General features: G+C 43.1%; 1 protein-coding gene across 3 annotated transcripts in view; it reads right to left on the minus strand.

Moving 5' to 3' along the window:
* The window catches only part of FYN (FYN proto-oncogene, Src family tyrosine kinase), a 205,406-nt gene that overhangs the window by 161,476 nt on the left and 18,959 nt on the right, over positions 1-24,971 (minus strand). For all 3 annotated transcript variants that reach the window (XM_040627654.1, XM_040627653.1, XM_040627650.1), the window contains exon 2: positions 16,409-16,448. The gene's annotated coding sequence lies outside the window, so the exon portion shown is untranslated. The remainder of the gene's footprint in view (positions 1-16,408; positions 16,449-24,971) is intronic.

The raw sequence follows: 24,971 nt of genomic DNA on the forward strand, positions 1-24,971 counted from the left end.
AGACCTGGATTCTAGCCTTGAGTAGGTCAGGAATGTACTTCTGTCTTCAGACTGTAAGTCTAAGGGTCTAGGCGAGGTCTCAGATACTCTGAATACTGGTCCAAGTAGATAGGATAACTCGGGCCCTGGGAATATGGGCATCTCTCTTTGGGCCTCTGCTAAGGATGTACCCTGAACCAGGGCAAGGTAACATTTTCCAGTACCTGGCCCATTTGTAGGTGGCTATTACACTTAAGAAATGAGTTTTCTGGGCGCCTGGCTGGCTCAGTCGGTATAGCATGTGACTCTTGATCTCAGGGTTGGGAGTTCAGGCCCTAAGTTGGGTGTAGGGGTTACTTAAAAATAGAATCTTTAAAAAAGAAAAGAAAAAAAGAAATGAGTTTTCATCTCCTTGCCTGAATAAACTTACACTGAAGTAAGTTAAACACTAGGATCTCCTTGAGCATTTCTGGCCCTTTTTACACCAACTGCTGAATACGATCATCTCCCATCATCATGGAGCTGTTAGCATCTTAGGGCTCACACACAGCCCCTGGGGATCCTGCTAAATCTTCTCTTATATATTATTTGTATTTGTCTCTTAGAAGAACTTGACAGAGCCAAGAAAATCACCACTCTGTTTAGCAAGCATATAACATGTTCTCTCCTTGTTAGCCAAGGGATGTTAAGATGTCCTCAAATAAGCAAGCATGTTTCTGTCAATCCCATATATATATATTTGAACAGCTGAAATTCTCGAACTTTAGGAAGTCCAGTTCCTCAAATTTCCCCTCCTTGGTGAGTAAGGCCAAACATTCTTACTCACCAATCACTTCTCTAAAATAACCATCAGTTGTCACTGCTAAAACAGAAGTTCCAAGAGGTCAAAAGTGTTTACTGACATCACAGTGAGGCCCCAACCAGACGAAATAGAAACCAGATAATAAAAGAGCATCACTCATGGCTTTTGGGTGTGTACTGGGCAAAGCTTGTTTCACAAGGGGAAGCTGAGGAGGGTAGGAAGCACCAAACTAGCTACTTGCACCAGGGGTGCGGTGCTTGGGAATATCACCTCATTTGACTAGCGACAACCCTATGGGGGTAGATATAACATCTTGAGCTCCTGAGGAAGCCAGTTAAGTAGCTTGCCCAAGGTCAAACAGCTGGTTAGTGGCAGAGTGGCAATTTGAATCCAGATTGATCTTTCTAAAGTCCAGCCTTTTAATTAGTTTTATTATAAAAGTAATATAACCACATTAACAAACACGGAGACAAAAATCCCTATAATCTCATAATTCAAATACAACCGTTAGCATTTTGGTATAATTTTTGTAGGTTTTTCCTATGCATGCATTACGCTTCGCAAAATTATGATCATATTCCACAATTTGGTATCCTGCTTTTTTCTTAACACTTGTCTAACTTATTTAACCATTTTTCTAATCATTTTAATTAATATATTATATTCCAAGAGTAGACATGTTATAGTTTACATAATGAGACCTCAAACTGTAGAACACTGAGGTCCTTTTCAGTTTTGGGGGCAAAGCATGGTGTTCTCTCTCTTTTTTTAATGTTCAGTTAACCACCATATAGTATATCCTTAGTTTTTGAAGTAGTGTTCAATGACTCAGTAGTTGTGTATAACACCCAGGGCTTATCTTGAGTATACCATGCTGCCTTCCCAAATATGTACTGTCACCACTGAAAGCTTCAAATAGATAATACCAATCAACAGATGATTAAAAAAAAAGAAAAAACTATGATGAAAATATCTTGAAAATGCCACCATCCCTAAGCTCTTAGGCCTAGAATCAAATAAATCTGATGAATGCTATTAATGAAGGGTCACCCAAAAATAACAAGCCCAAAAAGGCTGCACTTCTGAGACTCCAGGCAGCAAGTGCTGTGAATGGTTCAGTGCTCTACTTTCAGTTTCCTAGGAATGCCAACAAAAGAAGTTATCCTCACTAAAATCTAGATTTAGAAGAATGAAAATTCTTTGAAAAGAAAACAAGTCCTATCCGCTTTATGTGTCAGAGTGGTCAGAACTTACAAATGAGGCCAACATGTTCACCCAGGACTGTGTCATATTTCAGAGTTAGTTTGCTATTCAAAATGCCATGCGCCCATTCTTCTCAGGTCAAGTGACTGAACAACAGCAGAGGAGCTCTGAGTTTTTGGCAAATAACCCTATGATGTAAAAGAGTCAGCAATATCGAACCCTATGTGAGTTTACTGAATTTATAAAGTATAATGCATGGCTGCCAGAAAAATCTCCTACGTTTGTGGGAGAGTAATAACCAAAATATCTGTGTGTGACTGTGTCCGTTTTGAAAACTTTATTAGAATCCATGCCGCCATCTGTGTGATGTGGAAACAGTACACTTAAATGCCTGGAAGCATCTATGTGCTCCCCAGATAGAGCACTAAAGACTCCTGCTGATCAGGGAGAGTAGTAAAAATGGGGGGAACTGGGGAATTCATTCCTACTGAGATGGAATATACCACTTAATGACAACTTGACTACAGTCCATGCGAGATAACCTTTTACCCTATCCACAGTGCCTGTTTAAATCCATATCTTTGTCTTCATATCCCCAGTTCTCTCTACTCCACACTTTGATGGGGAGTTGTACTTCATCAGACCCTAATGATATCCTTTTCCTCTCCAATGTTTAGCCAATCCTGCACTTTGGACTTCCCCTTCTCTTAAAAGTTAATATGTTTAGGGGCGCCTGGGTGGCTCAGTCGTTAAGCGTCTGCCTTCGGCTCAGGTCACGATCCCGGACTTCTGGGATCGAGCCCCGCATCGGGCTCCCTGCTTGGCGGGAAGTCTGCTTCTCCCTCTCCCACTCCCCCTGCTTGTGTTCCCTTTCTCGCTGTCTCTCTGTCAAATAAATAAATAAAATCTTATTTAAAAAAAAGTTAATATGTTTATTCATGAGAATGTCAAATGGAATGTCCAAATATAACCACTATGGAAAACAAATTATCCAGTAAAGTTGAAGATGCACATACTCTAAGACCCCAAAATTCTTCTCTTAGGCACCTGTCCTAGAGAAATTGTTTGCAGCAGGATGCATGTTCAAGAATGTTCACAGCAGCATTGTTTAAAATAGCACAAAACTGGAAATGACCCAAATGTTCATTGAGAGGAAACTGGATAAATAAATTGTGGTGTGTTCACACAATACAAGACCATACAGCAGCGGGGATACGTGAATTTTATGTATGTCATTTCATGCATCAACAGGGATGAATCTTTAAAAAAACGACCAGTTAAAAAAAAGCAAATGGTACACGAATACCATTTGTATGTGTATGTATGTATGTGTGTGTGTGTGTGTGTGTGTGTATGTGTGTGTGTGTATATATATGTATATATATGTATTCTCAGGTCAAGTGATTGAACAACAGCAGAGCATGTATGTATGTGTGTGGATATATATATATACATATATATATATACACATATATATATATATACACACATATATATACACACACACACACACACACATATATATATATATATATATATATATATATATATACACACATATATATATATACACACAGTATTTTTGTTTGCCTATGGAAAACAAAACTTAATAAGAGATCACATAGTAAAGCCGTGGGGAAACAGTTACACAGACAAGCCAGGAAATGACAAACACAAAATTATTCAGCAGTGGTACCAGGAGAGAGGAGTATGGCCAGGGAGAAACACATAAGGACTCCCAAAGTACTGGTGATATTCTAGTTCTTATGTTGCAGGATGGGTACAGGCGGTTGTATTTCTTACCCTCTTTTTCCCTCCACTCCCCTCTCTGTGTATGTATATATGTATATAACTGATGCATATACACACTTCTTTGTGTGTGTATTTATATTTATATTCCCTTGTAGACATCCTCCTCTTCCTCCTCATTTCCCAAGTTACTCCGAGCCCTGGACTTACCTCCCTCCTTCCAGATCTTCTGACCCGTGTGGAGCCCTCAGCTCAGACCTTTGTTTTAGACTTGAGTGCTGGCTCTGTTCAACTCCCTCCTCCAAACATGATGACCACTGAAGACCCAACATGACTTCCTTTATTCTCTATACAGACTCACGTGGCCACCATGGATGGGAAGGTCAACTTTGTGGTGAGGTCTTACTCAGAAGGTAGTACCAACTGCACTGCAAGGGGACCTAAAATGCCACTCCGAGCGTGATAGCTGTTTGCTAAATTATACCAAGTTGATGCAGGCAGCAATGCTGGCCTTGATCTCCCAACCTGACCCAACCACAGTGTGTCCTATGTTCCTGAGAAGCTTGTCAAGTTTGCTCTGTTGCATTACTGCTGTCTAGCCTGACTTCCCAAATCACGCTTTTTTCCTTCCTACAAAACAATCTTAATTCTACCCATCTCCCAGACACCCAGGTTCCCACCTTAACATAATTCTTCATCTTTTTTTTCTTTTAAGATTTTATTTATTTATTTGAGAGCGAGAGAGAGCACGAGCAGGGAGGAGAGGGAGAAGCAGGCTCCCCGCTGAGCAGGGACCCCCGCCCCCCCGAATGCAGGGCTCGATCCCAGAACTCTGGGATCATGACCTGGGCCGAAGGCGGACGTTTAACTGACGGAGCCATCCAGGTGCCCCAATTCTTCATCTTTTTGCCTCTTTTAAAGGTAAGCTCTGAGATTACTTTTCTGCTCTAACCTCAGTTAGGTTCCCTCAGGAGTCCTTGATCTTGGTACCACAGCTGTAATTTAGACAAAACAAGAATTTGTTCTATTTCAGTAATGTTTATTCTAAAAGCTTTTTTATTTCCTGTTCAAAAATTAAAATTGATAAAGAAATTATTTCAAAAACAAATGAATTTGGCAATGTTTTTTATGTTGGGTTTTCTCTACTAGACTATTATGAAAAATATACATAAACTGTAAGCACTGTCCTAGAGATCTGAGTTTAGGGAATTTGATTTTCTTCAAAAATGTTTCATACCACTTGCATTGTAACATTAAAAAAGCACAGCACATCTCCATTTTCACTTTAATGGGCCAATTTTCATTTGCTCATAGAAGACACACTAAGTGAAGAATGAATATGAAAAAAAAATCACAAAAAAAGGAAAGGTTTATGCAAAGAGGTGGTAGGACACCGCAAAGCAAACCCTACATGAGCACGATGCTGTTACAGTCAGGGGCCGAGCCTAGTGCACAATTCCATAGAGAATGCTGAATTCAACAATAAACAGAGGAACTGAAAGACAGGTCTGAACTACCAAGCCAGCAAAGGTGATTCCAAAGTGAGAGGTAATAACCTGACTCAGGCCCGATTTGTGGGAAAGAAAACAGAAGAAAGGAGAACCTTTGGAGAAAAGCATCAGAATTGGCCAATTCCTTCAATTTGGGTGAGAGAGCTCTCAAATGATCACGGAGTTGGGGCATACGTGATATAAGAGAAAACACAAAACTCCGTCATTCGCCACACAAATTTGAGCAGAAATACAGCAATGGACGTTTGTGGGTTAAAGCATCGGGTGAAATGGTGGCTGACCAAATTTACATGGAAACGAGCCTATGGCATGCAGTGATTTGGGCTCTTCCCCCAAGAAGAAAATACAAAACAATTTCTAAATTCCAACAAAGAGCAAGTGCTTTTTATCACACTCTACGGTATTTACCTGAAGGATCTGAAAACTTACGCCTACACAAAAACCTCTACACAGATGTTTCTAATGGCTTTATTCACAACTGCCAAAATTTGGAAGCAACCAAAACGTTCTTCAAGAAGGTGACTGGATAAATAAGCTGTGGGACATCCAGACAATGGAACATTATTCGGCGCTAAGAAGAAATGAGCTCTCAAGCCATGGAAAGACATGGAGAAAACTTAAATGCATATAACTAAATGAAAGAAGCCAATCTGAAAAGGCTACATAGTGTACGATTCCAAATACATGACATCCTGTAAAAGACCAAACCACAGACAGTTAAAAAAAAAAAAAAAAAGATCAGTGGTTGCTGGAAGTTAGGTGAAGGAAGGATGGATAGGCAGAGCACAGAGCATAGTTACGGCAACGGATTCAAACCCACAGCGCATTCAACACCAAGAGTGAACGCTAATGTAAACTATGGGTTTTGGGGGGTAATGCTGTGTCAACGTAGGTTCATCAATTGTAACAACTGTACAACTCTGGTGGGGCACAATACGCATGTGGGGGGACAGGGGCACTTGGGAAATCTCTGTACTTTCCTCTTAATTTTGCTATGAACTGCTCTAAAAAATAAAGTCTATTAAAAAAACAACTTGAAAAAACAAACAAAAAAATAAACAAGTGCTTTTTCCTGATACATCTTGCTCCATTAGTCTGAAATTTTTTCTGAAGCTTTTTTACTTTTTCCTTCAAAAAACATTACATGGCATCTTTTCGTTGGTGTGTTGACTACCTAGAAAACGTGGAAGCTTAATTATATTTTCCTCTAAGCCACTGTAAAAATAGAATAATAATAAAGTTACATGATTGGCTAGTAGCCAGTATTTACATTAATAAATATAACCGAATATGAGAAAATACAGTAAATATTATGGTAACTGTCAACATTTTTTTGTTCTTCCAGTTCATGGGTTATACATGAAAAAAGCGCTCCTGACACTTTGCCAGTGAGGCCTCTCCCATATCTAAAACTTCACTGTGGATCACTGTGAGGACTTCCAAACTTCATGAGTAGGTTATAGAAGTAATTTCATTTTCAGTACCTAAGGGCTGTTCAAACTTTTAACCCTATTATCAAATTTACTTTTTTGCAATAAGCGTCACCTTGACACATGGGTTAAGCTCTCTGGTCAAGGAAAAAAAGTTTTTCCCCTTATTTGATAACTGTATAATAGGCAAAGTGGCAGTTACTTTGTTTTTTAAACTACTGCTTCCTATACCACCAGTTAAGGACTACTTTGCAGAATAGTCTTCCAAAGATGAACAGAACCTCCCCCTACACCCCCCCCCCCCACGCACACAGGTTCTGTTTGTTTTAAATTACTATGGCATTCCTACAATCTTGAAGAAGAGCAACAGAAAAAATAATGTCGTGGAAAGGAACCTCCCCCCTGCCCATTCTTCCAGCCCAAGTATGAATCTGCTCCCTGCCACACTTGGAAGTTATTCAATCCGTGGCTGGTACTGCCCAAAGAAAGAGGGAAGAAAGAACAGACGTTGCAAACTCCTCTCTGGGATGCTCCCATCTGGTCTTCCCAGCCCCCCGCACCTCCCCTCAGACACTCACCACTGTGGCAATTCTTCATTTGACTCCCCGCTTCCCCCACAGCCAACATCACACAGCTCTTCGGTGGTGACAAAGGAAGACCTACTCCAGCCCCTGAGGCCCACACACTCTTTCCACTACATCACGCCGCCTCGTGACTGACCCTGAAATCATCTCACTTGGTCTTGGCAGTCTTATTTGGAAGGACTATGCAAATGAGTGAATTGTTGTCTTCCCCCCTTCTTCTGTTAACATAAATGATCCACACAGCATCTCACTTCCTTTCCTGCACTTTACACGCTGACTACATTTAGTAGTGGCACATTTCACAACTTAATGAACACCCCTACATCTTCTAAGAAGCGGCCTTATGCACCCAACAGTGAGGTTGGCTCTTCATAGACCACATGTACTCTGCAAAGGAGGATGTCTTTAATAATGGTGAGCCCTAGAAACAAAGATTAGGACTCCACATCTGAATATGGGCTTCTAGTCTCGCCTTAAAAATCACCCACGGCTAACACCCACAAGTGTGTTACAGGAAGTGGGGCTCAGGATTGAAACCTACAGACATCAGTGAGAAGAACCAAGGGGACCTCTGCCCTCACAGCCGTGACTAACCAAGCTTGCTACTAACTCTCCTTTCCTGGGGCACTGCCCTCATCTCAGGGCATTTTCATAGGACTATCAGAGCGGTACATTATGGACACAGAGCACCTGGATCTCAGCAAAGCATCTGTGGCTCAAAGCATAGCTGCAAGAGAACGGAAACCCTGGGCTAAGTGACAATACGGTTTGAAGGCCCCAGAGGTGATGAGCAACAAACCCAGGGGTGCTAACATCACAGAGGAGCAACACTGACCTGGAGGGAGGTCCTGACAGTGGGACTTTGTAGGCTCATTCCTCGTAAGGTTTTCACCAAGATGTGCTTAGGGATATCACAAATAATTCACAACTGAGGGGACAGTCAACCAATTAGAGAAAAGAATAGAGATTTTAAAACCTTTCGGCCTGCTGGAATGACTGCCGGAATAGACCAAAAAAGAACCCAAAGAATTAACAAAAATAAAACCCTGCTTTTAACGGTAAAAAATCAGTTGTGTATTTATAGGAGGGTGTTATCACCTACCCTACACCCTCCAATCTGCTCAGCTGCTACAACTCAGTCCTGTTCACAAGTTCTGCCACGTGAGGCTGACCCCAGGCTCTGAGTGGGTGAGGCTCCAGGCCACTGACACACAGACGCACATCCACGTTGTGACTCTGACTTCAGACCAGGGGCTTCCTTTCACTCTCTGGACTCAAGCTCCCATCTTGGGCCTTCCTGTTTTGGCAGTTGACTCTAACTCGTCATTCAGGACTCATCTCTTTCCATGAGCTTCCCATCTGAGTCTTGTCCCTCCATGCCTCTGGTCCTCCTATCTGCCCCGTGGCCTGCTCAGCCAGACAATTCTGCTGCCCACCATCTGTCCATCTAGACTGCCATCTACGGAGGCCTTTCTCCAGTTCTACGCCTCACCAAATTGCCTTAACTGCCTCCTGTTTACTGTCTGCTGCGGGTACCGACCCCAGGAGCGTGTCCCCGCTCATGGATGTACCCGTTCTCTGGATCCCTGTCTGGACTCTACTCTGGGTCCCAAGCTGACCACATCCTGCTACTGACAGAAACCCGGCTCTTCTATCTGGCAGGGGCAAAGGGGATAGGTTTAAAGCAATTCATATTTTAAAGTCTTAAGGATTTTTACTGAACACAAGTTCAGTGTAAGCCAGAAGTGTGACAGGGTGGCTAGATGGAGATGTAACCTTGACTCCCCTAAGTGTAGCACATAATGATGCAGAAAACATGTGCAGCTCATAAGACCTAACAGTTCCAGGAGTAGAGTCCTTACCCTATACTGGGCAAGCCATCTCAGAAGTATTGTTCATGTCTGAGTGCTATGTTCTTAAAGAGGCAATGACATCAAGGGAATGCACCAGAATGACAGAATCCTGGTATCAGGTAATATTTGTAAGAACAGGGTTTTTGGCCGAGAAAAGGGGGATTTGCAGGGATGGAGTTCTCCAGTGCTAAAGAGCTGTCACATGAAGGATGATGCGGAGACTTACACGACGAGAGACAGCTTGGACACACACAGGGACACAGCAGAAGAGGTGGGCTGAAGCAGTAAGTGCTGGTCCCATCTCTGCTCCTGACTCGCCTGACCCTGCATCTCTGGCCTCAGTTTCCCCCTAAGACTGGGAGACTATGATTTTGAAGGCCCCTCCCAGCTCTCAGAGCCCATGATTTCTCATCCTCATATTAACCCCAATCTAAGAAAGAACACAAGCATGGCCTTGCCTGTTCTATGGTCTGGGAGACCAGGTGGGTTCTTAGGTCTCCCAAGGGAAGGGCCCCTTGTAGGAAAAATCAAACTCACTGAAGTAATGTGTGAAACCAGTGGTCATAAGCTTTATGTTTCAGGAAATGAAAAATGTGGAATTTCTCAAAAGAGAAGGTGTGGGAGGCAGAAAAATGTTCACCCCCACCCCAATACTCACTTCCTAATCCCTGCCGTCTATGACTGTCACCTCACACGGAATGGAATGATACGGTCTAATCAAGTTAGGGATCTCGGGAGGAGGAGCTTATCCTGGATTATCCAGCGGGTTCTGAAAGCCATCACAGGCGTCTTTACGAGAGGAATGCACAGGAGATCTGACAGACAAACACAGAGGAGAGAAGAGAATTTGAAGGCGAAGGCAGAAGCTGGAGTGATGTGGCCATAAGTCAAAGGAACGCCTATAGCCACCAGGACCTGAAAGGCAAGCAACAGTTCTCCCCCAAAGCCTCTGGAGGGGATGCGCTCCTGACATCCTGCTGTGGGCTCTGACCTCCAAAACTGTGAGAGCAGAGATCTGTTGTTTTCAGCTGCCAAGTGTGCGGTCGCTTGCTATGGCAGCCACAGCAAACTAACACGGAGATCTTCTGCACGAACTTCTGTGTAGCCCAAAAGTGGGAAGTAATAACCTTCGTTAGGGGAAAAGCTAGAATTTTAATGTATTTTTAGGTCTTTTCTCCATATACACACCAGCTCAGACAAGTGCAGCTCTGCTTTTAAAAGTGTTTCAGGGCAGTGACAAAAGTATCTTCCAAGCCATTCTTTACACATATTTTACTAATAATCTCTCCTTCACAGGTGATTTCAGCAGACAATAAATCTAGGCAAGGCAGACGACCGAGTGATTCCAACCTCTCCCCAGCAGCCCTGGCTGCAGTGGAAGAAATTATGCAGCAACTCACGGCGACAAGAGAAAGCCTACAGAGTAGGTGGGAGCTTGTCTTGGTTCTCCATTGTGACGTGGGCTGAGTTTCTCTCCACTCTCTCCTGGCAGCATCCAGCTCTCTCCTTGTAGAATGATGAATGCTACTGAGATGAGGACAACGAGATGATCCCAAGCCCAGGAACAGGCCGCCCCGGACTCCAACCCCTGCAGAATGCCATCCCTGGGAAGTCACTCTCATGCTGTCACCCCCAAGGGACCACCTGGTGGGAGCAGGTCAGGTTCAAAGAGATGGTTCCCCTTTAAGTTTCTAATTTCTCTTTGATAAAAAAACATCATTACAGTTTTTAAAGCCACAAATAAGGGTGAAAGTCTTAAATTCAGGGAAGAAAAAATGAAAGATGTGTACATAATTACCAGTTAACTTGCATGAGACTAGATGGTTCATTTGTCTTCTGCTCTTTTGAGCTTCAGTACAAGAGAATATCCACCACAGAGTGGAAACAGGAAGGTACTCCAAGTCTGAGAACTACTTTTGGATCTTGTCACTTCGTAGCTGTAAGTCCTTGGCAAATCATTTCACTTCTGTTGGGTTTCATTTCCCTCACACGTAAAGCAGGGCTGCTGAGTAAGATAACATGTGGCCTAGGAGAGTGGTTAGTCCACTGGTTTTTGTTACTGTTCGAGGAACAAATGAATTATGTGTTCTGCATCCAAGACTAGACAACTCACCCCTAATTTTCCAACTCTTTCCTTGGATCACAACATAAATTCTGTTATCTGTAGCTCTTCCAATGGTTATCAAGCATCAATATCTGCTGGAGTTTATGTCTAGGAAGAAGGATATCTTATTATCTTAGAAATTCCAATTGGCAGAGGGCATGTTTTTTCTTCTCCAGCAGCACTTAGGCTTATAATGCAGACTTATATAAAAGAAAGTTGGTCAGTTATGGGTGATGTATAACAACTTTTTTTGGTGCAGGACTAAAACTGCTCTTCAACCTAAAGCAGAACTCTATGCAAGTTCCTCCCTCCCAAACAACCCCCTCCAACCCAAACCATTTCCTAGTCACCAGGACTTTACTCAGCGATAGAGAGGCTGGTCCTTCCCCATGTCCAATCTCCAAGAGAATGGGTCAATCTACATGGAGGCTGGGGCAAGGCATAGAGAATGGGAGACAAGTGGGCATCCTATAGGCCCTGGGGCTGACAGCCCTAAGTGTATGGATCAGAGAAGGCCTAAGGAGGAGTCCCATCTGCGCACCAGGGCTGCCTTCTCCATTCCCCACACCCACCTAATGAGCCCTCCAGCTCATTCAGGAAGCAATGGCTTCTACAGAGGGCAGGGAGTTCTGCTTATGGGTGTTCTTCCCTCTTCCTCTTCACACCTCCTTATAGCAACCAGCATACACAGGGAAACACTACACCCCAACACCACCCCCCACCCCCACATACACATTCTCACTCGAGACACATCCTCATGTCTTTGGACTCCCCATATAAGCACTGCTGAACTTCTCACCCCTGGAAATCCTAGTCCCCCTACTAAAGAAAAATCTTACATGAATTAATTTTTCCACCTCTCAACCAGCTATGTAGGAATCCCACATACATGGCTTTAAAGCTTGGTTCCAGATGCAGTCTCAAATTTTGAACCAATTGTTTAGAACCACATTTTTTTTTTAAATAAAAACTATTAGCCCCACAATATGAAACTAGGATATTGTTATCACTTCTCTTGGGACTTATTAAAACAAAAGAAATTGAAAAATGGAGCAACTTCTACATACATTCTACATTTACGGATGAACACATTTTAAGGAATTCACCGGGGAAAAAGAAACATTCTAAAGCATTCTATTTACTTTTCTTTTGAATGACAATTTTTATTTGGGGTGGTCTCTGTATTCATCAAACAGGCAGTAGTATCTATGACCATATTTGTGGCCTAAAGGCAGCTATCCAAACCCTACAAACAGAACAGCAATATAGGGATTCTTGCTCTCACTGAAACTACAAAAATGATGGGTCTCTCTCAAGGCCAAGTGCCAAATACTTTCAATCATGCTAGACAAAGCCATGCAGGATAAATGAAAATCATGTAGGATACATGGAAATCAAACCTCTCCTTACCCCTTTGAAAATCGTTATGACCAAAACAGATGTTATTTTAATCAAATCCATTTAAATCATGATTTAAATTACCAAACAGGATAACCCAATTTAATCAGTTTTATTATTTATTTTTTTTTCTTAAAGATTTTATTTATTTATTTGACAGAGAGACAGACAGCGAGAGAGGGAACACAAGCAGGGGAAGTGGGAGAGGAAGAAGCAGGCTCATAGTGGAGGAGCCTGATGTGGGGCTCAATCCCATAACGCCAGGATCACGCCGTGAGCCGAAGGCAGACGCTTAACGACTGCACCACCCAGGCGCCCCAATCAGTTTTATTTTTTTTTTAAAGTACATTTTTGTCCTTCTGATATAACCTGATTACATATTCTTTAAAATTCAATTGAATATGGGTTTTACTTTTAGAAGATACACTGTGTATATTTAAATCAGTGATTTATGTAAACCATACTCAGAAGTGTATCCCTTAATAATTCAAGAAGATTCTGTGAAAAAAACAAAATAAAGCAGTATTAATGTCTCCCTTGTGCTCTTACTGTTCCTCCCTCTTTTATTCTCACACTTTCTTTGCTTGTACGGATTACATCATTTTTAAGAATTATCTATTTGTCTCCTTGTCACTTTGTACTTTAGAAGAGGAAGCCAAGGAGTCTTATTGCCATATACTGCTATTAATTAGCATGGTTTCCACAGATAAAACGTATAGATGGAGAAGAAAATCATGATTTCTGGAATACCCAGTAAGATTTTTACTTTGCCACTTACCAAAGTGGCTTTCATGGACTCTCATTACCCCCTAATTTGGTCATGTGCCATTCACTCATGCCTGTAGTCAACATTTTAAGAGGGCATTCTAGAAGTCAGGGACTAGGCTCAGCATGTCTAAGGATTCAGATCTGACAAGGCCTACAGTTCAAGAGGGAACAGACACTAGATGGTTATTGCACAAATAACTATACAACAATGATAGCTTTGGAGAAGTGCATGGTAGCAGGGCAACCCCATCCAGATTGCAAGGGAGTGTCAACGAAGACCTCTCTAGAAAGTAACACTGCTTTTTTATTACTCGTAAAACTTTTTAGAAAGAGGTCACACAAATATATCATTCCAACTATTGTATCAGTTTCAAGGTAAGGCAGGGTATGAGAAACAGAAGGCTCTAGACCCAGACAGATATAATTAGAATCCTTGCTATTACTGTGCTGCCTCAAGCAATTCATGGTAAGGGACAAGGCTCCCTCACAAGATTGTTGTAATGGTCAAGCGTGACACACAGAAAGCACTCAGTATAAGCTCAATAAACTACACATAATAATAATTACAGAATTTAGGTGGTTTATCTTTGCGATTTCACATGTCGAGATAAGACTAATTTTCCATTCATAGTTTCTATCTTTACAAAAATGTTCAACTGAAAGAGAAAACTCAAAAATCCATTTAGAAAAAAACACACCAAGACTTCTGTGATTTTTCTTCCCTTGGGTTGGCCAGCAGGTGTCATTTAATTATACAATGGAGGCACACCCTATTCTAGATTCTTCTTGGCAGATATATAAATACAGGCGAAAAGAACAATTTATACATCTGTGCTCAACAGCCTTCTATCAGCATTAGAAAAAATGTTGGAACTGGAGCTTTTGAATTAGAACTTTTAAAACCGTGAACTCCCCTGGGGTGGTTGAGTGTTTTCCAGGTCATTAACTATGTGACCGGGGGTGCAGCGGGCAGGGTCCTCTGCAGGCAGCTCAAATTCACGCAGCCCAAGAAGCATTTCCCACCACACTTCTAGCTTCTCTTATTCTGAATTTCCCTCAGTACTTACAAATACCCAACCCACACGACAGGGTCGGTCGCGGTATTCATTCCCTCGTTAGACACTCACTGCTGCCAGTGTTGCACCCAAGGGTACGTACAACAGACAAGGCTGCGCCTGCAAGGAGCTCCCAACCTGTGGTGGGCCTTATTAAGCAACCTTCAGACGCGTGGCCAACAGCACTTTATGCTTTTTGGTACAAAGCCTGAGTCAGAAAACAAAGAAATACGTGTGGTTTGTGTTTTTAAGTTAAAAGACGAAGAATTTTACTTCATCCTAGAAAAGGGACCATGTTACTGATGAGAAAAATGAGGCTTACACGGGAAAAAGATCTGCGTAAGGTCACAGAGCAAGTGTAGAGCAGGGCTGAAGCAAGACTCTAATTCACTCACTCAGGGCTTCCCAGCCGATTTACTGAGCCCTCTTGCCTGCCTGGCGTTGGGTTGTACTGAGAACACAATGAACAGACCCGCCTCCCCATAAACTGGACCGCCCCCTTTCATAGTTGTAGGATTCACCTCGCACAAGGCAGGGCAAGCCCTGCAACCTAGAACAGCTCCAGGCCTTTCCTAAACCGTCCCGTCAGGATTCTGGCTATTCTGACTAGTTTGCACTACACCGTCCTGAGGTGGCTCCTGGCACCCAAAGGCTCTTCTAGCCTGCTGTGGGGCCAGCCTGGGCCAGGAGGGCCACAGTGCTGACCCTCCTCCCCACCCCCCCACAGGGAGTACCTTTGTCAGCCCCTGGCTTCCACAACCAAAACTTAAGCACACCGGGATTTTGAAAAGGCTCCGCTCCAATCTAGCCCTGACTAGAGCCTGAGTCACCTTGGTTTGCATGAGCTGAAAAGGCCATGACTGAAAGCAGATCACAGGCCATTCTGCAGAAGCTAGGGGACCGCATGGGTCAAAGATCAGGGGTTGCTCATGATTGTTCTAGGATGAGCTTTCAGATAGTACACCTCCTCAACTTAAAGGTACACTGACTGCATACAGAATGGCTCTAGTTCAGGGAGAAGAACCTCTCTTACACACAAATTCAAAATGAGAAATAACACCAAGTCATTCTTAGATGATGAAAGGAGCCCCTGAGTGTCCAGGGAATAGAGGACTGTAACTCTGAACTGCTGAAGAATTACCCCCAAGGCAATGTGATTGGGCAGTGGAGACTGCAGAATAGGATCCCATGGGTGGCTAGTAAGACGTGTTTAAGTCCAGACTTCCACGGGGACCCAAGGCACCTGGTTGACGAGAGAAGTACAAGCAGAGAAGACTCAGTGAATGTTTGCAGAAGCAGTGAATACGTGCTTCCTTCACACATCCCCTCCATCAGGGAGCTTTTCTGGACAGTCCAGCCTCAGCCTGAGCTTCCAGAGCCCCTTCTGCACACTTCTATCACACTGTACAATCATTGCCTGTGTCCTTGTCGGTCACATTCATTTTTGTCTCAACAGACTCCAGCATGGTGCTTAACACCCAGTGCGCATCAAAAAAAAAGTTCAGTGAATGAAAGAATGAGCTGTGACACAGTGACTACAATTCGAAGGTACAACTAGGGCAGAGGTAAGCAGAAGTCATCTCAGAGTAGAGAAAAAACAAAAGTGGATGGACTGAAGGGGACCTTCCTTAACCAGTCTGAAGACCCTGAAGAGCCCCTGAAGGCTCATCAGCCACAGGACAGCTGTCCCATTCTATTTCTGGGGTAAGGAGACACATCGTATAGCTAAAACATATGTTCCCACAATTATCAAAACCAAGTGTTACAACTAAGAGAAGGGGGAAAATGGTAGATTCACCTAAGGTAAGACTTTCTATTCATGTACTGGCTCCATCCCCAACTCAATCTCTCAAAAACTTACAGACTCAGAATCACAATCCCAAGTTCAAAGTGGACCAAGTCCTGGGTCCCAATGGGACACCCTTTCTAATTCAAAGGACCTGTGCTCTCAGCGCAAAACTTGTCAACTTACTTTTTCCACGTCTAGATCAGCATCCTCCTTCTTCAAAAAACTGTAGAAGAAAAAAAATAGACATCAAAAGAGAACTGAACACTCTTTGCCTTTAAACCTCCCACAAAGTACCACCATAGAATTTCCATTTGCTGCAATCAACTTGCCCACAACTTTTTTCTCATTCACACAATTGTTGCTAAGTCACAGTTGCCACAAACACCTGCCTGCAACTGCAAAGACCTGGCCCTGTACCATCAAAGGAAGCCAACATGAGATTTTGAGTTTCTGGAGTCAGGAAAGATAAAAATGGAGGTCTTACACACACACACACACACACACACACACACACACACACACAGAGTCTTCTGAGTGCTTACAAGTCTTCCATAGTTGGAACACATTAAAAAAAATGAGTCTTCCAAGATCTTACTCAACTCACCTCCTGGGTTAGATCTTCCCTTAACCCCCAACCCGTATGTGCCCCACTTCCTGTCTGACTGTGGGTGGGCCTCGCTGTCAAAACAGCCTTCTTAGGATGGCCCCTCTTTCCCATCAGCTGGAGTTCCCCTCTCCAGGAGGTATGCCAACCCACCAGCCTGCACCAACTTGTCCATGGAACTTGAGCCCCAGGAATACCTTAGAACCTTGTGCCAACCCCCTGGCAGAGCTGAGTGCTGATTCTGTGGCACCCCTGCCCATTTCATGTTAATCTTTAAAGTGCCAGGAGCAGGATGGCAGATTTCCAGTTTGCTCATGCACTCTGCCCACAACCTGTCAATATTATGGTACCTCATTTATTATTTGCAATCTTAGCTATTGGAACAAATATTCAATTTTAATAAGATGTCTAAAGAGAATAAAAATGGCTGAATGGATTTTGTTGACAATGTTAGAGAAGAAAGTAAAAGATTTGAGGAATGTGAATAAATAAGCAGAAACAATTTTTCCTTAGTAGAGACTCACACTTTTTTTTCATTATGGTTCTTAGCATCCTGGTCCACTGTTTAAAATACTGCCATCATAAATTACTATCCCCATCAAAACCATCCCCACACACACACAAAAGAATTTTTGCACTGTTTGAAAGGGTGCATAATTAACAGTAACATCTTTGTTTTGTTTAATCAAAGATGACTCAGAATGAACGAAAGAAAAAAATGACCATGGGGAAGAGAATTAGAAACTCATATATTGTCTTCTGCAGATGGGTATTCAAATCATGAACTGACTGCAGACATGCAAGAGAACCAGCATGGGGTGGAGGGAAAGAATGTGCTAATGAGCTTGCCACTACTGCTGGTACCTGAGCAACCCACATCACCCCATCTCTTTCTTGCTTCTAACATGCTGTCCCATCCGAACTGAGGAGATGCCACCAGGCGCTATAGGCCTTTTCTTCTGGTAACCCACTGGGGATGTAGACACTGCTGTGCTGGAAAAAATGGGAATCCCCATTGTCCAAAATTTTTAACTAGCCTTCCTATAACCAGCAAAGAGTACTTCAGTACCATGAAAATTTTCACCAGAGGTGCCTGTGTGGCACAGCCAGTTAAGTGACCAACTCTTGGTTTTGGCTCAGGTTGTGATCTCAGGGTCGTGAGGTTGAGCCCTGCATTGGGCTCCATGATCAGTGCAGAGTCTGCCTAAGCTTCTCTCTCTCCCCTTCCCCTTGCCCCTCCCCGGCTCTAAAATAAAGAATAAATCTAAAAAAAAAAAAAATGTTTTCACCAAAGGAAACATATACAGTAGAAGTCTGACTTCCACTTGAACACTTTCCAAAGAGGTCTAGGAAGGTGGTCATTCTGATTTACAGAATGGAATTTTCCATTTGCAAGGTGAAAGATTCCTTCATCTGCCACAGAAAGTGCACTTGGAGAATCACTACCCTTTCCAAAGCAGTAAGGAAACTCAAACCTCTCTCATACAGACAGCTCAAGTGCAACTGCGTGGGATGCCCAGTTCAACAACAGGCTCTAGAAGAATGAGCCTTAGCTCCAGAACACTTGAGCAACTGGTAGCAAAAGGGAAACTAAAACCTGTTTGGAGCTGCTGGTTCACTACTGCAAAAGCAGTATTATGCATCCGTACATATATGCAGCTTCATCCAATTTCTATTTCAGGCTCACAAAACAGGTGGAGTTAATTAACAAAGACAATACATACATGCATCATCCTGCAGCCATAAAGCAGAAGGACGCCAGAGCTTTAACTTCAAAGACTCCCAGCAAGCCCAGCCCGAGATATTTTTAGGCATCAGCTCCATTGTTTCAAAGAAGATATGGTTTGGTAAAATAAAATCGCCAAAAAGTAAAATTCACAGGGCAACCCTGTCTAGTATGAAGAGTGGCATTTGTTTTTAAAGCCACGTATATCTGTCTTAAATAAAGGGTGTGTTTCTGAAAAGCTGAGAATAAATAAATTTTGTCACCAAATATTTAAGTGAAATAGAAGTACCTTTTACTTGGGGTGCTTGGGTGGCACAGTTGGTTCAACATCCAACTCTTGGTTTTGGCTTAGGTTATGCTCTCAGGGTCATGAGACTCTCTTTCCCTCTTCCCCTGTACCTCCCCTCTCCCCTGCGCCTCCCCCTTGTGTGCAGGAATGCTCTCTCTCTCTCTCAAACAAATAAATCTTTAAAAAAAGAAATACCTTTTATTTGTCTTAGGAATATTCAAGTTTTAAGTTCCCAAGGCTTAGGGCAAGATATACCTCTCCTTCCCCTTGGGTGTGTTTTTGTATAGACACAGATATGCATATGGAGTTATACAGACACTTTGAATAATTAACTCTATATTCAACTGTGGGCTTGTGGGCATTAGAGTATTTTCCATGCTTTTATTCTTCCTGCTGAAGTAGTGCTAATGTTTTGTTTGAGAAACATGACTGAAGTGACCCAGATTCCCCAGTGGAAAAGGCTGATCCATGAATGTTGCAAATGTGTGACTGCCTGCAGGAATGGAAGCCAGGGGATAAGGCCCTGGGCAAAAATGAGCTGCTCCCCACTATTTAGATCGGATCAAATCCTCTATCTTTGGGAGAATACACAGAGATCTTTGTTTTTAGAGAAAAGTCTAAAAATAAAACTGAGAAGCCTTCAACTGTGAGTTCTCTCTTGATGCAGCCATCCCTGTAGCCCCACTGCTCTCCTATCTAAAAATGCCTAGCAGACATTTCCCTGGGCACCCACCACAGGCACCTTACCACAGGCCAGAGGAACAAACAGACACAGTGAATGGGGCATCAGCCACATGTTCAGAGAATGGCAAGACGCTTGGCAGAATTGCACTGGAGAGAGGGAGTTAAGAGGATGGTGGTAGGCTGGTAGGAGAAAGGTGGGAAACTGAGGCAGAGGCCAGCTAAGAAGTCAGCCAGTTAGAGGCACACTCCTGCGGTTATCAGTGTCTTTTCTACTCGCCTCTATCTCAGGAAAGGGCAGAAAAATAGATATAGCCCCCAGCATATTCCTGGCCCCAGACGAAGCCTTGTCACTCCAATCTCACCAACCCAGCTGGGTCAGGACAGCTTTCTCCTAATTAGCTGTCGCTGTCGGGGCCCAGGACAAAATCACCTTTTCACTCCTGTTTTCCTTTGGTCCCACTTCTGCACCGAATCAGATTTCCTCTCCTTGGTGTTCTTACAGCACTTTACTCAGTACCTGTTTCAGGGTGTCCCCTGCTCGGACGCCAGCTCATCTGTGGCCGGGGCGGTGCTGAGCACACCAGGGGGCTTTTGGCAGCTCTGTGATGGAGGGGTGAAGGGTGAGGAGCGGTGGTGACAGAGTGACTAATGGAGAACTGACCGACAGGGATGAAGGAAACGAAGCTGCACTGACTCAAGCTGCAAGTACAGCGGGGGTGTGCTGGGAGGGGCGGAGGAGACAAATTCGGGTGTGCCCGCATACCACACATAGCGTATGGAGAACCAGAAGATGACCTTTCTTTCCATTTAGTCCTGTGTCTTTAGCCATAAATAAGTGACAAAGATCCAATCTGGAGATTCTGCTGTTATTTTTAATATTAGCCAGTGTTTCCTTTCTACTTAAAAAAATGTGACTGAGAAACTGAGGTTCAATACATGAGAGTCATAATCACAACTCCCATATGAAGAAGGAGACGTAAGGGATATGACAAACCCAAGACTGAAATCCTGGTTCTGGCTTTTGTTTGATTATTTTAAGAAAAGAAGATTGAGAGAGAAATGAAATATACTTTTCCCTTGCCACAGAATCTTCTCTATTTCCAATTCAAACCCTTTTACTTCTTGAAAAAGATTTAAAATATTCATCAACCTGCCAAAAAACATCTGCATGGTACTAGACACGTCTATTCACATCTGAATGGCTGCTTTCTGCTCCAACGATCATAGCTCTAGTCAATCAAAACTAAAGGGAGAACCTCAGAACTGTACGTGGTGTGATGTCAGTGGCAACGAGGACAAAATGGCCACTGGACAGCAACTTCCATATCAAGTGTGTCAACAGGGGCACTGTTCCTTCGGTTATTAACTTAGGATCCAAGGCACAAAAAAGACCAGGCAGGGCCAGACTCTGCCACAATTCCAAAGAAAGCTGAGACACATACAGAGCGTACACAGAAGCTCTTCAATGTTCCCTGGTGAGGGGAGGCCCCTGGCTCCCTGCCTGAAGCCTGGGAACAGGCCCACTCTCTCAGTGGGCTTCCTGAGGCCTCCACAGCTGCACGTAGACACGCGGCGCAGTGTTTGGGACCATCCACGCTCAAGGTCACCACAGTCTCCTGTGTGCCCAACAACTGGGGCAGGCCCCGGAGACAGGAGTCAGTCAGACAAGGCCCTTTGTTGTGGGGTATTCCTCATTGCCTGGTTTCCCCAGGAAAAATGTATTTTCCTTTAGCCATTCACTCTGGCCCCAGACTAGCTCATTCTCCTGTGTCCTCCTCCACACATGAACCTACCAAGGTTCAAGATGGCAGCACTCACCACCTCTTCTCCCATCTTACCCATCCCCCCCACCCAGCCCCCTGCCAAAGGTGCAGTGACAGGTCCACATTCACAATGGTGAAGGGCACAGGGATTTGCTAACAAGTCGAGACTCCTGAAGGAGTCTGAAGGAAAGGGTCTAGTCTGGGAGAGGACTTTGTCCTACTACCTCATTCTTATTTATCCTATATAAACACTTATTTACTTCATTGAAAAGGTAATCTATGCTCATTGAAAATCTGGAACCCCTGTTATGATGCTGGAGCTTTCCCCCTCTGGCCAGCTTCTCTATGCTCAGGTAACTGCCAACTTCTAGTACAGCACCTCCATCGTACACGTCACGACTGACAGCTCATACAACACATGGGGAAGTACCCGCATGTGCCCCAATCTGAACAATGTACCTAGAACAAGTAATTGCAGGGTCTATTTCGAGTAGTAAGGTGCAAAAGAGGCTGCCTCACCTAATGATGCCTCTGACCACTGACCTATGAATTACTCTCTAAAACACAGAATTGTGGTCCACAGCGAGGGAGGAAGCAGTTGGAGCCCGTTCTATCCCTAGCTCTTGCTATTTATTTGTTCCGTGACTGGGTGAGGGAAGGGGTGCAGGAGGGGGTCACATACTTACTACATAACCCACAGGGCCAGGCAGGTAAAACAAGTGAACGAAGCAGGTGAGGTGGAGCTGGGGGGAGCTGAAGAGCCCTGCCCCGACCCAGGAGGACAGCTACAGGACTGCTGAGGCAGGCTGCTGTCATGGGAGAATGCGGGCTCGGTTTTGCCAGACCTTCCAATTCTTTTCAAAGGAAATGGAAAATCTCAGTTTTTATACAAAACTGCCCAATTTTAAAATGTTAGTTCAATTTTTTTAAATACATCATGTGGCCTAACAAAATATAATTATCGAGGGTATAATCCAGCCCGTAGACTGGTTGGCTATCTTCTTGAGTCATAAGATCCAGCCCTTGGTTTCTCTTAATATTAAATAGGAAATTGGCTGCTATCTGCCCCTTGGGGTTATTTAAGAGCACAGAGGGGGCTTTTATTAGTAACAAAATAATCCAAGCACATTCAGATGCACAAAGCAGAGTAACACGAGCCCTTGCATTTATGTAAATGTTAATCCTGTGGGGCTTCATGTTTTGTAGAATTATTTGAAATGTATAATTACACATGTTAGCTTCTAAATAAACAAAAGAGGTAATTGTAATAGCCTTAGAGGATGACAGTGTGACCAACTGAATCAAGCGGTGGGGTGGAAGCTTGAGTGGAAAGGTGATGAGGGGTGGTGAAAACCCTGTGCAGAGACAGGTAGTGTAGACAACCCTCTCAAGAAGGACAGCAGTAAAGGGCAGCAGAGCAGTGAGGTGGTTGTTACATGAGAACACGAGGTGAAGATAATGTATCTTAAAGATGGATGAAATCACAAATGTCTGTATGGTGATGGAATGGGCATGATGTTAAAGTAAACAAAGAAAACCCCAAGGACCAAGTAAAGGAACTGTGTCAGCAAAATACTAGACAGTACTGCGTGCAGTAAAAATTTTATTAGTAAGAGTTAAGAAGCCAAGATCTAGTTATACAGGTTTTCCTAAACAAGAAGTCAGAAAAAAAAAAAAAAAAAACAACCTTTACTACAACACACATTGCCCCACATTTTACACTGTGCCATTTCTGTATTTGTCCTTTTTAGCCTACTTCTAGCAGTCTGTCTTTGCTAAAATACATTAGTTGCCATGGAAACGATGTCCTAGTGTGTAAAACCATTTACTGTCCTTGGAAAGGCATTCATGATAAAAATTGAACAGGAGCATGTTTTAGAAAGAGATCCAGTAGAGAGCAGGTGTGTAAGTACACCACAAGATCTCAAAATCGTGACTTCAAAGTATTCTACCACCACCATCATACGTCCAGTTCCCCCAAGTCAACCAGAGAGGCACCTTTCCTCCTCTCGTACACCAGGAGTACTTGAAACAAAATCTCTGATCTAATGTTGGTGAAAACAATAGACTCCCTGTAATGCACACTTACTTGCCTGGGTGGGGAGAGGCTGGGAGACTGTAGAATCAGAATGGTTTGTAGGCATCATAACCACCTCTACTAATGGGAAGGATTTAGTCCTATTATGATACCTTCTGCTGTCCAACTTTGTTATGAGAAAGAGAGAAATAATATTTAGGACAGAGACACTTAGACTTGCTTTCCTTATGGCCACAGATTAGCAAGACACTCCCACTTTTTTCCTTTCATTAACTCAAAGTAGACCATATTTATTCCTCTGAGGTAAGATATTAAGCCGCTCTCATGTGCTATGTTGGCAAAAAACAAGACAAGGTATGGGTCCCCTGGAAGCTTAAAATCTGGTGGGGCCAGTTTGGTGAGGGTGGGAGCATGAAAGGCCTCCTGGGCTTTGGTGAAGAGCTGGATTTTATTCTAACTGCAATAGGAAGACAATTGAGTGGTGTTACCCAGCAATGTGAGCTCCCAGATTTTTAAAAGCTCACTCAGCTGTTGTGGGAATTGGAACTGGAAGTCTACAGTAGGGGAGCATAGAGCTATTCCAACAAGAAAGGACAGTACAAAGCAGATGGAGAAATAGGATCTCTAACTAGGGTGACTTTACACCTTGGCTCCTCTGTGAAAGTGCTAGATTACACCTATTGTCCTTGGAGCCTGTCAGATTAAACATTTGTCCAGATGTTTCATTTTTAAACCAAGTATTATTAATAGTTATATCAAAATGTACCAAGATTGAATTTGGTAAACTCCACTTTGCCTTTGAAAGTGCTAGATTACACCTATTATAGTCCTTGGAGCCTGTCAGACTAAACATTTGTCCAGATGTTTCATTTTTAAACCAAGTATTATTAACAGTTATATCAAAATGTACCAAGATTGAATTTGGTAAACTCCACTTTGCCTTTGAAAGTACTAGATTATACCTATTGTCCTTGGAGCCTGTCAGATTAAACATTTGTCCAGATGTTTCATTTTTAAACCAAGTATTATTAATAATAATAATTATTAATAATTATATCAAAATGTACCAAGATTGAATTTGGTAAAGTTGCCTTTCCAACTTCTGCCATAGTCTTGCCTGCCAGTGGGTGAGATAATCCCATGGTGAAGAGTTTTCACCCTAATGTGATCAAGTCTGAAAGGCGAACAGTAACAATCCATCTCTTTTCAGGTCCTTTTCTAATCTTGGCTTAAGTAGACACCTCCTTTTCAAGGAAAACATGCAGGAAGCTTATAAAATAAAGAACACTTAGATATGAGCAGTTAAGGGCAGCTAACTCCTCCCAGTCTCAATGGGTGGGGTTCCTGCCAGACTCTGGATGCAATGACTGGTTGTGGTGGCCGGAGTTACACAAGACACCTGTCAGAAGGGTCAACGGGAAACAGAAAATTACAGGTTAGGTGTATGTGAAATATTTTCGTGAAATGACCCTTCTCAAGAATGGTCTAAATGCCTGCATTACAGTGTTTTTGTCATTTATTGATGGTTATCTATTTCACTTTGCAATATTCCTTTCAGCGGTAATGAGATAAAATGGAAAAAACTGCAAATTCAGTGAAAAGTTAAGCACTAAATCTCTATTTTTCAAGGAGGCTAATGATG

The sequence above is a fragment of the Ursus maritimus genome, unplaced genomic scaffold, assembly GCF_017311325.1.
Source record: "Ursus maritimus isolate PB19 unplaced genomic scaffold, ASM1731132v1 scaffold_13, whole genome shotgun sequence".
NCBI classification, from domain to species: domain Eukaryota; kingdom Metazoa; phylum Chordata; class Mammalia; order Carnivora; family Ursidae; genus Ursus; species Ursus maritimus.